We start from the raw sequence: 13649 nt of genomic DNA on the forward strand, positions 1-13649 counted from the left end.
CTTGGAGCTGCCCTTGTGCACGATCAAGGAGGGGTATTATCGGCCACGGGGGCTTAATTTTCGCCTAAGGGGAGCGATTTGGAGGCCGTGGCCGGGTGAGGCGCGCCTCTCGAAGGGGAGGGATTTGAATTTCGGCTGCATTGAGGGTAGCTGCCCCGCTGTGGTGGTTTTTCGGAGCCTGAGCCCGAGCGGGGCGTCGGTTCCCGAGGTGGGCAGGAGTCGCTGTGCCCGTGAGGCTGCCTGGCCGAGTCGGAGTGCTGTGGGACGGCGGGGAGCGGGTTTTCCCGGGCGAGGGGGCGATCCCGAGGAAGGGGAGCGATTTGGAGGCCGTGGCCGGGTGAGGCGCGCCTTTCGGAGGGGAGGAATTTGAATTTCGGCTGCATTGAGGGTAGCTGCCCGCTGTTGTGGGTTTTCGGAGCCTGAGCCCGAGCGGGGCGTCGGTTCCCGAGGTGGGCAGGAGTCGCTGTGCCCGTGAGGCTGCCTGGCCGAGTCGGAGTGCTGTGGGACGGCGGGGAGCGGGTTTTCCCGGGCGAGGGGCCGATCCCGAGGAAGGGGAGCAGTTCCGAGGCCGTGGCCGGGTGAGGCGCGCCTTTCGGAGGGGAGGAGTTTGAATTTCGGCTGCATTGAGGGTAGCTGCCCCGCTGTGGTGGTTTTTCGGAGCCTGAGCCCGAGCGGGGCGTCGGTTCCCGAGGTGGGCAGGAGTCGCTGTGCCCGTGAGGCTGCCTGGCCGAGTCGGAGTGCTGTGGGACGGCGGGGAGCGGTTTTTCCCGGGCGAGGGGGCGACCCCGAGGAACTCGGCCGGCGGGGAGGCGTTCCGGCCCGGGCGAGGGGCGCGGACCCGACCGGAGACGTCCAAAACCTTGAAAGGGGTAAGCGGGAAAAGGTCAGCAAAGTGCCCGAAGCAGTAAGGCGAAAAAGCCGTCGGAACCTCCGAAAATGTCCAAAAGCGTGAAATCAGTAACCAGGAAAATGCATAAAAATGGCCAAAAGTGTGAAATCAGTAAGCAGGAAAAGTCGGGAAAAGTGTCTAAAAATGCTTGGAAATCTGAGGAAAATGCCCGAAAATGAGGCCCCTCGGTCGGGAGGAGGAAGTCGAAAATCCCCGTGCCCGACGAGGGAAGTCAGTAACCAGAAGGAAAAACTTAGAAAAAAATTCTAAGTGTCAAAAAAAATTCTAAGTGTCAAAAAAAATTCTAAGTGTCAAAAAAAATTCTAAGTGTCAAAAAGAATTCTAAGTGTCAAAAAAATTCTAAGTGTCAAAAAAATTCTAAGTGTCAAAAAAAATTCTAAGTGTCAAAAAGAATTCTAAGTGTCAAAAAAAATTCTAAGTGTCAAAAAAAATTCTAAGTGTCAAAAAGAATTCTAAGTGTCAAAAAAATTCTAAGTGTCAAAAAAATTCTAAGTGTCAAAAAAAATTCTAAGTGTCAAAAAGAATTCTAAGTGTCAAAAAAAATTCTAAGTGTCAAAAAAAATTCTAAGTGTCAAAAAAAATTCTAAGTGTCAAAAAAAATTCTAAGTGTCAAAAAAAATTCTAAGTGTCAAAAAAAATTCTAAGTGTCAAAAAAATTCTAAGTGTCAAAAAAAATTCTAAGTGTCAAAAAAAATTCTAAGTGTCAAAAAAAATTCTAAGTGTCAAAAAAAATTCTAAGTGTCAAAAAAATTCTAAGTGTCAAAAAAAATTCTAAGTGTCAAAAAAAATTCTAAGTGTCAAAAAAAATTCTAAGTGTCAAAAAGAATTCTAAGTGTCAAAAAAAATTCTAAGTGTCAGAAAGGGAAATGAGTAACCAAGAAGAGAAATGAGTAACCAAGAAATCAGTAACCAACAGGAGAAATGAGTAACCAAGAAGAGAAATGAGTAACCAAGAAATCAGTAACCAACAGGAGAAATGAGTAACCAACGGGAGAAATGAGTAACCAACGGGAGAAATGAGTAACCAACGGGAGAAGTCAGTAACCAACGGGAGAAATCAGTAACCAAAGGGAGAAGTCAGTAACCAACGGGAGAAATCAGTAACCAACAAGAGAAATGAGTAACCAACGGGAGAAATCAGTAACCAAAGGGAGAAGTCAGTAACCAACGGGAGAAATCAGTAACCAAGCTTATTTTTGGTTGGTTACTGACTTCTCCGTTCAACTTGGAGCTGCCCTTGTGCACGATCAAGGAGGGGTATTATCCGCCACGGGGGCTTAATTTTCGCCTAAGGGGAGCGATTTGGAGGCCGTGGCCGGGTGAGGCGCGCCTCTCGAAGGGGAGGAATTTGAATTTCGGCTGCATTGAGGGTAGCTGCCCCGCTGTGGTGGTTTTTCGGAGCCTGAGCCCGAGCGGGGCGTCGGTTCCCGAGGTGGGCAGGAGTCGCTGTGCCCGTGAGGCTGCCTGGCCGAGTCGGAGTGCTGTGGGACGGCGGGGAGCGGGTTTTCCCGGGCGAGGGGGCGATCCCGAGGAAGGGGAGCGATTTGGAGGCCGTGGCCGGGTGAGGCGCGCCTTTCGGAGGGGAGGAATTTGAATTTCGGCTGCATTGAGGGTAGCTGCCCGCTGTTGTGGGTTTTCGGAGCCTGAGCCCGAGCGGGGCGTCGGTTCCCGAGGTGGGCAGGAGTCGCTGTGCCCGTGAGGCTGCCTGGCCGAGTCGGAGTGCTGTGGGACGGCGGGGAGCGGGTTTTCCCGGGCGAGGGGCCGATCCCGAGGAAGGGGAGCAGTTCCGAGGCCGTGGCCGGGTGAGGCGCGCCTTTCGGAGGGGAGGAGTTTGAATTTCGGCTGCATTGAGGGTAGCTGCCCCGCTGTGGTGGTTTTTCGGAGCCTGAGCCCGAGCGGGGCGTCGGTTCCCGAGGTGGGCAGGAGTCGCTGTGCCCGTGAGGCTGCCTGGCCGAGTCGGAGTGCTGTGGGACGGCGGGGAGCGGTTTTTCCCGGGCGAGGGGGCGACCCCGAGGAACTCGGCCGGCGGGGAGGCGTTCCGGCCCGGGCGAGGGGCGCGGACACGACCGGAGACGTCCAAAACCTTGAAAGGGGTAAGCGGGAAAAGGTCAGCAAAGTGCCCGAAGCAGTAAGGCGAAAAAGCCGTCGGAACCTCCGAAAATGTCCAAAAGCGTGAAATCAGTAACCAGGAAAATGCATAAAAATGGCCAAAAGTGTGAAATCAGTAAGCAGGAAAAGTCGGGAAAAGTGTCTAAAAATGCTTGGAAATCTGAGGAAAATGCCCGAAAATGAGGCCCCTCGGTCGGGAGGAGGAAGTCGAAAATCCCCGTGCCCGACGAGGGAAGTCAGTAACCAGAAGGAAAAACTTAGAAAAAAATTCTAAGTGTCAAAAAAAATTCTAAGTGTCAAAAAAAATTCTAAGTGTCAAAAAAAATTCTAAGTGTCAAAAAGAATTCTAAGTGTCAAAAAAATTCTAAGTGTCAAAAAAATTCTAAGTGTCAAAAAAAATTCTAAGTGTCAAAAAGAATTCTAAGTGTCAAAAAAAATTCTAAGTGTCAAAAAAAATTCTAAGTGTCAAAAAAAATTCTAAGTGTCAAAAAAAATTCTAAGTGTCAAAAAAAATTCTAAGTGTCAAAAAAAATTCTAAGTGTCAAAAAAATTCTAAGTGTCAAAAAAAATTCTAAGTGTCAAAAAAAATTCTAAGTGTCAAAAAAAATTCTAAGTGTCAAAAAAAATTCTAAGTGTCAAAAAAATTCTAAGTGTCAAAAAAAATTCTAAGTGTCAAAAAGAATTCTAAGTGTCAAAAAAAATTCTAAGTGTCAAAAAGAATTCTAAGTGTCAAAAAAAATTCTAAGTGTCAGAAAGGGAAATGAGTAACCAAGAAGAGAAATGAGTAACCAAGAAATCAGTAACCAACAGGAGAAATGAGTAACCAAGAAGAGAAATGAGTAACCAAGAAATCAGTAACCAACAGGAGAAATGAGTAACCAACGGGAGAAATGAGTAACCAACGGGAGAAATGAGTAACCAACGGGAGAAGTCAGTAACCAACGGGAGAAATCAGTAACCAAAGGGAGAAGTCAGTAACCAACGGGAGAAATCAGTAACCAACAAGAGAAATGAGTAACCAACGGGAGAAATCAGTAACCAAAGGGAGAAGTCAGTAACCAACGGGAGAAATCAGTAACCAAGCTTATTTTTGGTTGGTTACTGACTTCTCCGTTCAACTTGGAGCTGCCCTTGTGCACGATCAAGGAGGGGTATTATCGGCCACGGGGGCTTAATTTTCGCCTAAGGGGAGCGATTTGGAGGCCGTGGCCGGGTGAGGCGCGCCTTTCGAAGGGGAGGGATTTGAATTTCGGCTGCATTGAGGGTAGCTGCCCGCTGTTGTGGGTTTTTGGAGCCTGAGCCCGTTCAACTTGGAGCTGCCCTTGTGCACGATCAAGGAGGGGTATTATCGGCCACGGGGGCTTAATTTTCGCCTAAGGGGAGCGATTTGGAGGCCGTGGCCGGGTGAGGCGCGCCTTTCGAAGGGGAGGGATTTGAATTTCGGCTGCATTGAGGGTAGCTGCCCGCTGTTGTGGGTTTTTGGAGCCTGAGCCCGAGCGGGGCGTCGGTTCCCGAGGTGGGCAGGAGTCGCTGTGCCCGTGAGGCTGCCTGGCCGAGTCGGAGTGCTGTGGGACGGCGGGGAGCGGGTTTTCCCGGGCGAGGGGCCGATCCCGAGGAAGGGGAGCAGTTCCGAGGCCGTGGCCGGGTGAGGCGCGCCTCTCGAAGGGGAGGAATTTGAATTTCGGCTGCATTGAGGGTAGCTGCCCCGCTGTGGTGGTTTTTCGGAGCCTGAGCCCGAGCGGGGCGTCGGTTCCCGAGGTGGGCAGGAGTCGCTGTGCCCGTGAGGCTGCCTGGCCGAGTCGGAGTGCTGTGGGACGGCGGGGAGCGGGTTTTCCCGGGCGAGGGGGCGATCCCGAGGAAGGGGAGCGATTTGGAGGCCGTGGCCGGGTGAGGCGCGCCTTTCGGAGGGGAGGAATTTGAATTTCGGCTGCATTGAGGGTAGCTGCCCGCTGTTGTGGGTTTTTGGAGCCTGAGCCCGAGCGGGGCGTCGGTTCCCGAGGTGGGCAGGAGTCGCTGTGCCCGTGAGGCTGCCTGGCCGAGTCGGAGTGCTGTGGGACGGCGGGGAGCGGGTTTTCCCGGGCGAGGGGCCGATCCCGAGGAAGGGGAGCAGTTCCGAGGCCGTGGCCGGGTGAGGCGCGCCTTTCGGAGGGGAGGAGTTTGAATTTCGGCTGCATTGAGGGTAGCTGCCCCGCTGTGGTGGTTTTTCGGAGCCTGAGCCCGAGCGGGGCGTCGGTTCCCGAGGTGGGCAGGAGTCGCTGTGCCCGTGAGGCTGCCTGGCCGAGTCGGAGTGCTGTGGGACGGCGGGGAGCGGTTTTTCCCGGGCGAGGGGGCGACCCCGAGGAACTCGGCCGGCGGGGAGGCGTTCCGGCCCGGGCGAGGGGCGCGGACCCGACCGGAGACGTCCAAAACCTTGAAAGGGGTAAGCGGGAAAAGGTCAGCAAAGTGCCCGAAGCAGTAAGGCGAAAAAGCCGTCGGAACCTCCGAAAATGTCCAAAAGCGTGAAATCAGTAACCAGGAAAATGCATAAAAATGGCCAAAAGTGTGAAATCAGTAAGCAGGAAAAGTCGGGAAAAGTGTCTAAAAATGCTTGGAAATCTGAGGAAAATGCCCGAAAATGAGGCCCCTCGGTCGGGAGGAGGAAGTCGAAAATCCCCGTGCCCGACGAGGGAAGTCAGTAACCAGAAGGAAAAACTTAGAAAAAAATTCTAAGTGTCAAAAAAAATTCTAAGTGTCAAAAAAAATTCTAAGTGTCAAAAAAAATTCTAAGTGTCAAAAAGAATTCTAAGTGTCAAAAAAATTCTAAGTGTCAAAAAAATTCTAAGTGTCAAAAAAAATTCTAAGTGTCAAAAAGAATTCTAAGTGTCAAAAAAAATTCTAAGTGTCAAAAAAAATTCTAAGTGTCAAAAAGAATTCTAAGTGTCAAAAAAATTCTAAGTGTCAAAAAAATTCTAAGTGTCAAAAAAAATTCTAAGTGTCAAAAAGAATTCTAAGTGTCAAAAAAAATTCTAAGTGTCAAAAAAAATTCTAAGTGTCAAAAAAAATTCTAAGTGTCAAAAAAAATTCTAAGTGTCAAAAAAAATTCTAAGTGTCAAAAAAAATTCTAAGTGTCAAAAAAATTCTAAGTGTCAAAAAAAATTCTAAGTGTCAAAAAAAATTCTAAGTGTCAAAAAAAATTCTAAGTGTCAAAAAAAATTCTAAGTGTCAAAAAAATTCTAAGTGTCAAAAAAAATTCTAAGTGTCAAAAAAAATTCTAAGTGTCAAAAAAAATTCTAAGTGTCAAAAAGAATTCTAAGTGTCAAAAAAAATTCTAAGTGTCAGAAAGGGAAATGAGTAACCAAGAAGAGAAATGAGTAACCAAGAAATCAGTAACCAACAGGAGAAATGAGTAACCAAGAAGAGAAATGAGTAACCAAGAAATCAGTAACCAACAGGAGAAATGAGTAACCAACGGGAGAAATGAGTAACCAACGGGAGAAATGAGTAACCAACGGGAGAAGTCAGTAACCAACGGGAGAAATCAGTAACCAAAGGGAGAAGTCAGTAACCAACGGGAGAAATCAGTAACCAACAAGAGAAATGAGTAACCAACGGGAGAAATCAGTAACCAAAGGGAGAAGTCAGTAACCAACGGGAGAAATCAGTAACCAAGCTTATTTTTGGTTGGTTACTGACTTCTCCGTTCAACTTGGAGCTGCCCTTGTGCACGATCAAGGAGGGGTATTATCCGCCACGGGGGCTTAATTTTCGCCTAAGGGGAGCGATTTGGAGGCCGTGGCCGGGTGAGGCGCGCCTCTCGAAGGGGAGGAATTTGAATTTCGGCTGCATTGAGGGTAGCTGCCCCGCTGTGGTGGTTTTTCGGAGCCTGAGCCCGAGCGGGGCGTCGGTTCCCGAGGTGGGCAGGAGTCGCTGTGCCCGTGAGGCTGCCTGGCCGAGTCGGAGTGCTGTGGGACGGCGGGGAGCGGGTTTTCCCGGGCGAGGGGGCGATCCCGAGGAAGGGGAGCGATTTGGAGGCCGTGGCCGGGTGAGGCGCGCCTTTCGGAGGGGAGGAATTTGAATTTCGGCTGCATTGAGGGTAGCTGCCCGCTGTTGTGGGTTTTCGGAGCCTGAGCCCGAGCGGGGCGTCGGTTCCCGAGGTGGGCAGGAGTCGCTGTGCCCGTGAGGCTGCCTGGCCGAGTCGGAGTGCTGTGGGACGGCGGGGAGCGGGTTTTCCCGGGCGAGGGGCCGATCCCGAGGAAGGGGAGCAGTTCCGAGGCCGTGGCCGGGTGAGGCGCGCCTTTCGGAGGGGAGGAGTTTGAATTTCGGCTGCATTGAGGGTAGCTGCCCCGCTGTGGTGGTTTTTCGGAGCCTGAGCCCGAGCGGGGCGTCGGTTCCCGAGGTGGGCAGGAGTCGCTGTGCCCGTGAGGCTGCCTGGCCGAGTCGGAGTGCTGTGGGACGGCGGGGAGCGGTTTTTCCCGGGCGAGGGGGCGACCCCGAGGAACTCGGCCGGCGGGGAGGCGTTCCGGCCCGGGCGAGGGGCGCGGACCCGACCGGAGACGTCCAAAACCTTGAAAGGGGTAAGCGGGAAAAGGTCAGCAAAGTGCCCGAAGCAGTAAGGCGAAAAAGCCGTCGGAACCTCCGAAAATGTCCAAAAGCGTGAAATCAGTAACCAGGAAAATGCATAAAAATGGCCAAAAGTGTGAAATCAGTAAGCAGGAAAAGTCGGGAAAAGTGTCTAAAAATGCTTGGAAATCTGAGGAAAATGCCCGAAAATGAGGCCCCTCGGTCGGGAGGAGGAAGTCGAAAATCCCCGTGCCCGACGAGGGAAGTCAGTAACCAGAAGGAAAAACTTAGAAAAAAATTCTAAGTGTCAAAAAAAATTCTAAGTGTCAAAAAAAATTCTAAGTGTCAAAAAAAATTCTAAGTGTCAAAAAGAATTCTAAGTGTCAAAAAAATTCTAAGTGTCAAAAAAATTCTAAGTGTCAAAAAAAATTCTAAGTGTCAAAAAGAATTCTAAGTGTCAAAAAAAATTCTAAGTGTCAAAAAAAATTCTAAGTGTCAAAAAAAATTCTAAGTGTCAAAAAAAATTCTAAGTGTCAAAAAAAATTCTAAGTGTCAAAAAAAATTCTAAGTGTCAAAAAAATTCTAAGTGTCAAAAAAAATTCTAAGTGTCAAAAAAAATTCTAAGTGTCAAAAAAAATTCTAAGTGTCAAAAAAAATTCTAAGTGTCAAAAAAATTCTAAGTGTCAAAAAAAATTCTAAGTGTCAAAAAAAATTCTAAGTGTCAAAAAAAATTCTAAGTGTCAAAAAGAATTCTAAGTGTCAAAAAAAATTCTAAGTGTCAGAAAGGGAAATGAGTAACCAAGAAGAGAAATGAGTAACCAAGAAATCAGTAACCAACAGGAGAAATGAGTAACCAAGAAGAGAAATGAGTAACCAAGAAATCAGTAACCAACAGGAGAAATGAGTAACCAACGGGAGAAATGAGTAACCAACGGGAGAAATGAGTAACCAACGGGAGAAGTCAGTAACCAACGGGAGAAATCAGTAACCAAAGGGAGAAGTCAGTAACCAACGGGAGAAATCAGTAACCAACAAGAGAAATGAGTAACCAACGGGAGAAATCAGTAACCAAAGGGAGAAGTCAGTAACCAACGGGAGAAATCAGTAACCAAGCTTATTTTTGGTTGGTTACTGACTTCTCCGTTCAACTTGGAGCTGCCCTTGTGCACGATCAAGGAGGGGTATTATCCGCCACGGGGGCTTAATTTTCGCCTAAGGGGAGCGATTTGGAGGCCGTGGCCGGGTGAGGCGCGCCTCTCGAAGGGGAGGAATTTGAATTTCGGCTGCATTGAGGGTAGCTGCCCCGCTGTGGTGGTTTTTCGGAGCCTGAGCCCGAGCGGGGCGTCGGTTCCCGAGGTGGGCAGGAGTCGCTGTGCCCGTGAGGCTGCCTGGCCGAGTCGGAGTGCTGTGGGACGGCGGGGAGCGGGTTTTCCCGGGCGAGGGGGCGATCCCGAGGAAGGGGAGCGATTTGGAGGCCGTGGCCGGGTGAGGCGCGCCTTTCGGAGGGGAGGAATTTGAATTTCGGCTGCATTGAGGGTAGCTGCCCGCTGTTGTGGGTTTTCGGAGCCTGAGCCCGAGCGGGGCGTCGGTTCCCGAGGTGGGCAGGAGTCGCTGTGCCCGTGAGGCTGCCTGGCCGAGTCGGAGTGCTGTGGGACGGCGGGGAGCGGGTTTTCCCGGGCGAGGGGCCGATCCCGAGGAAGGGGAGCAGTTCCGAGGCCGTGGCCGGGTGAGGCGCGCCTTTCGGAGGGGAGGAGTTTGAATTTCGGCTGCATTGAGGGTAGCTGCCCCGCTGTGGTGGTTTTTCGGAGCCTGAGCCCGAGCGGGGCGTCGGTTCCCGAGGTGGGCAGGAGTCGCTGTGCCCGTGAGGCTGCCTGGCCGAGTCGGAGTGCTGTGGGACGGCGGGGAGCGGTTTTTCCCGGGCGAGGGGGCGACCCCGAGGAACTCGGCCGGCGGGGAGGCGTTCCGGCCCGGGCGAGGGGCGCGGACCCGACCGGAGACGTCCAAAACCTTGAAAGGGGTAAGCGGGAAAAGGTCAGCAAAGTGCCCGAAGCAGTAAGGCGAAAAAGCCGTCGGAACCTCCGAAAATGTCCAAAAGCGTGAAATCAGTAACCAGGAAAATGCATAAAAATGGCCAAAAGTGTGAAATCAGTAAGCAGGAAAAGTCGGGAAAAGTGTCTAAAAATGCTTGGAAATCTGAGGAAAATGCCCGAAAATGAGGCCCCTCGGTCGGGAGGAGGAAGTCGAAAATCCCCGTGCCCGACGAGGGAAGTCAGTAACCAGAAGGAAAAACTTAGAAAAAAATTCTAAGTGTCAAAAAAAATTCTAAGTGTCAAAAAAAATTCTAAGTGTCAAAAAAAATTCTAAGTGTCAAAAAGAATTCTAAGTGTCAAAAAAATTCTAAGTGTCAAAAAAATTCTAAGTGTCAAAAAAAATTCTAAGTGTCAAAAAAAATTCTAAGTGTCAAAAAAAATTCTAAGTGTCAAAAAAAATTCTAAGTGTCAAAAAAAATTCTAAGTGTCAAAAAAAATTCTAAGTGTCAAAAAAAATTCTAAGTGTCAAAAAAATTCTAAGTGTCAAAAAAAATTCTAAGTGTCAAAAAAAATTCTAAGTGTCAAAAAAAATTCTAAGTGTCAAAAAAAATTCTAAGTGTCAAAAAAAATTCTAAGTGTCAAAAAAATTCTAAGTGTCAAAAAAAATTCTAAGTGTCAAAAAAAATTCTAAGTGTCAAAAAAAATTCTAAGTGTCAAAAAGAATTCTAAGTGTCAAAAAAAATTCTAAGTGTCAGAAAGGGAAATGAGTAACCAAGAAGAGAAATGAGTAACCAAGAAATCAGTAACCAACAGGAGAAATGAGTAACCAAGAAGAGAAATGAGTAACCAAGAAATCAGTAACCAACAGGAGAAATGAGTAACCAACGGGAGAAATGAGTAACCAACGGGAGAAATGAGTAACCAACGGGAGAAGTCAGTAACCAACGGGAGAAATCAGTAACCAAAGGGAGAAGTCAGTAACCAACGGGAGAAATCAGTAACCAACAAGAGAAATGAGTAACCAACGGGAGAAATCAGTAACCAAAGGGAGAAGTCAGTAACCAACGGGAGAAATCAGTAACCAAGCTTATTTTTGGTTGGTTACTGACTTCTCCGTTCAACTTGGAGCTGCCCTTGTGCACGATCAAGGAGGGGTATTATCCGCCACGGGGGCTTAATTTTCGCCTAAGGGGAGCGATTTGGAGGCCGTGGCCGGGTGAGGCGCGCCTTTCGAAGGGGAGGGATTTGAATTTCGGCTGCATTGAGGGTAGCTGCCCGCTGTTGTGGGTTTTTGGAGCCTGAGCCCGTTCAACTTGGAGCTGCCCTTGTGCACGATCAAGGAGGGGTATTATCGGCCACGGGGGCTTAATTTTCGCCTAAGGGGAGCGATTTGGAGGCCGTGGCCGGGTGAGGCGCGCCTTTCGAAGGGGAGGGATTTGAATTTCGGCTGCATTGAGGGTAGCTGCCCGCTGTTGTGGGTTTTTGGAGCCTGAGCCCGAGCGGGGCGTCGGTTCCCGAGGTGGGCAGGAGTCGCTGTGCCCGTGAGGCTGCCTGGCCGAGTCGGAGTGCTGTGGGACGGCGGGGAGCGGGTTTTCCCGGGCGAGGGGCCGATCCCGAGGAAGGGGAGCAGTTCCGAGGCCGTGGCCGGGTGAGGCGCGCCTCTCGAAGGGGAGGAATTTGAATTTCGGCTGCATTGAGGGTAGCTGCCCCGCTGTGGTGGTTTTTCGGAGCCTGAGCCCGAGCGGGGCGTCGGTTCCCGAGGTGGGCAGGAGTCGCTGTGCCCGTGAGGCTGCCTGGCCGAGTCGGAGTGCTGTGGGACGGCGGGGAGCGGGTTTTCCCGGGCGAGGGGGCGATCCCGAGGAAGGGGAGCGATTTGGAGGCCGTGGCCGGGTGAGGCGCGCCTTTCGGAGGGGAGGAATTTGAATTTCGGCTGCATTGAGGGTAGCTGCCCGCTGTTGTGGGTTTTCGGAGCCTGAGCCCGAGCGGGGCGTCGGTTCCCGAGGTGGGCAGGAGTCGCTGTGCCCGTGAGGCTGCCTGGCCGAGTCGGAGTGCTGTGGGACGGCGGGGAGCGGGTTTTCCCGGGCGAGGGGCCGATCCCGAGGAAGGGGAGCAGTTCCGAGGCCGTGGCCGGGTGAGGCGCGCCTTTCGGAGGGGAGGAGTTTGAATTTCGGCTGCATTGAGGGTAGCTGCCCCGCTGTGGTGGTTTTTCGGAGCCTGAGCCCGAGCGGGGCGTCGGTTCCCGAGGTGGGCAGGAGTCGCTGTGCCCGTGAGGCTGCCTGGCCGAGTCGGAGTGCTGTGGGACGGCGGGGAGCGGTTTTTCCCGGGCGAGGGGGCGACCCCGAGGAACTCGGCCGGCGGGGAGGCGTTCCGGCCCGGGCGAGGGGCGCGGACCCGACCGGAGACGTCCAAAACCTTGAAAGGGGTAAGCGGGAAAAGGTCAGCAAAGTGCCCGAAGCAGTAAGGCGAAAAAGCCGTCGGAACCTCCGAAAATGAGTAAAAGCCCGGAAGGAGTAAGGTGGAGAAGTCAGCAAAGTGCCCGAAATGTCCGAAGCAGTAAGGCGAAAAAGCCGTCGGAACCTCCGAAAATGAGTAAAAGCCCGGAAGGAGTAAGCGGGAAAAGTCAGCCAAGTGCCCGAAATGTCCGAAGCAGTAAGGCGAAAAAGCCGTCAGAACCTCCGAAAATGAGTAAAAGCCCGGAAGGAGTAAGCGGGAAAAGTCAGCCAAGTGCCCGAAATGTCCGAAGCAGTAAGGCGAAAAAGCCGTCAGAACCTCCGAAAATGAGTAAAAGCCCGGAAGGAGTAAGCGGGAAAAGTCAGCCAAGTGCCCGAAATGTCCGAAGCAGTAAGGCGAAAAAGCCGTCAGAACCTCCGAAAATGAGTAAAAGCCCGGAAGGAGTAAGCGGGAAAAGTCAGCCAAGTGCCCGAAATGTCCGAAGCAGTAAGGCGAAAAAGCCGTCAGAACCTCCGAAAATGAGTAAAAGCCCGGAAGGAGTAAGCGGGAAAAGTCAGCCAAGTGCCCGAAATGTCCGAAGCAGTAAGGCGAAAAAGCCGTCAGAACCTCCGAAAATGTCCAAAAGCGTGAAATCAGTAACCAGGAAAATGCTTAAAAATGGCCAAAAGTGTGAAATCAGTAAGCAGGAAAAGTCGGGAAAATGCATAAAAATGGCCAAAAGTGTGAAATCAGTAAGCAGGAAAAGTCGGGAAAATGCATAAAAATGGCCAAAAGTGTGAAATCAGTAAGCAGGAAAAGTCGGGAAAAGTGTCTAAAAATGCTTGGAAATCTGAGGAAAATGCCCGAAAATGAGGCCCCTCGGTCGGGAGGAGGAAGTCGAAAATCCCCGTGCCCGACGAGGGAAGTCAGTAACCAGAAGGAAAAACTTAGAAAAAAATTCTAAGTGTCAAAAAAAATTCTAAGTGTCAAAAAAATTCTAAGTGTCAAAAAAAATTCTAAGTGTCAAAAAAAATTCTAAGTGTCAAAAAAAATTCTAAGTGTCAAAAAAATTCTAAGTGTCAAAAAAAATTCTAAGTGTCAAAAAAATTCTAAGTGTCAAAAAAAATTCTAAGTGTCAAAAAAATTCTAAGTGTCAAAAAAATTCTAAGTGTCAAAAAAATTCTAAGTGTCAAAAAAAATTCTAAGTGTCAAAAAAAATTCTAAGTGTCAAAAAAAATTCTAAGTGTCAAAAAAATTCTAAGTGTCAAAAAAAATTCTAAGTGTCAAAAAAAATTCTAAGTGTCAGCGGAGGAAAGTCGGTGGGGAAGGGGAAAAATCCGAAAATCCACGCCGGGTTGGAGTTCCAGGGCCCCGCTGGAGGGGTGGGAATTCGCCCCGGCGCCTTGCCCCGTTGCAATAAAGTGTCCGCAGCCCGAAAACTTTAACTTTGAAAAATCACGGAAGTCGGCAAGGGGGACGATCCGAGTACCGTTTGCGGGCTTTCGGTGCCTCATCGTCGGACTGAAATTTCAAATTCGCCCCCAAAGTGCAACTCGTCATTTTCGGCCGGGGGGGTTGGCGGGGTACCCGGAGATTTTCGGGAACACGTTTTTTAGAACAAAATGGCGGCT

The sequence above is a fragment of the Stegostoma tigrinum genome, unplaced genomic scaffold, assembly GCF_030684315.1.
Source record: "Stegostoma tigrinum isolate sSteTig4 unplaced genomic scaffold, sSteTig4.hap1 scaffold_677, whole genome shotgun sequence".
NCBI lineage: Eukaryota > Metazoa > Chordata > Chondrichthyes > Orectolobiformes > Stegostomatidae > Stegostoma > Stegostoma tigrinum.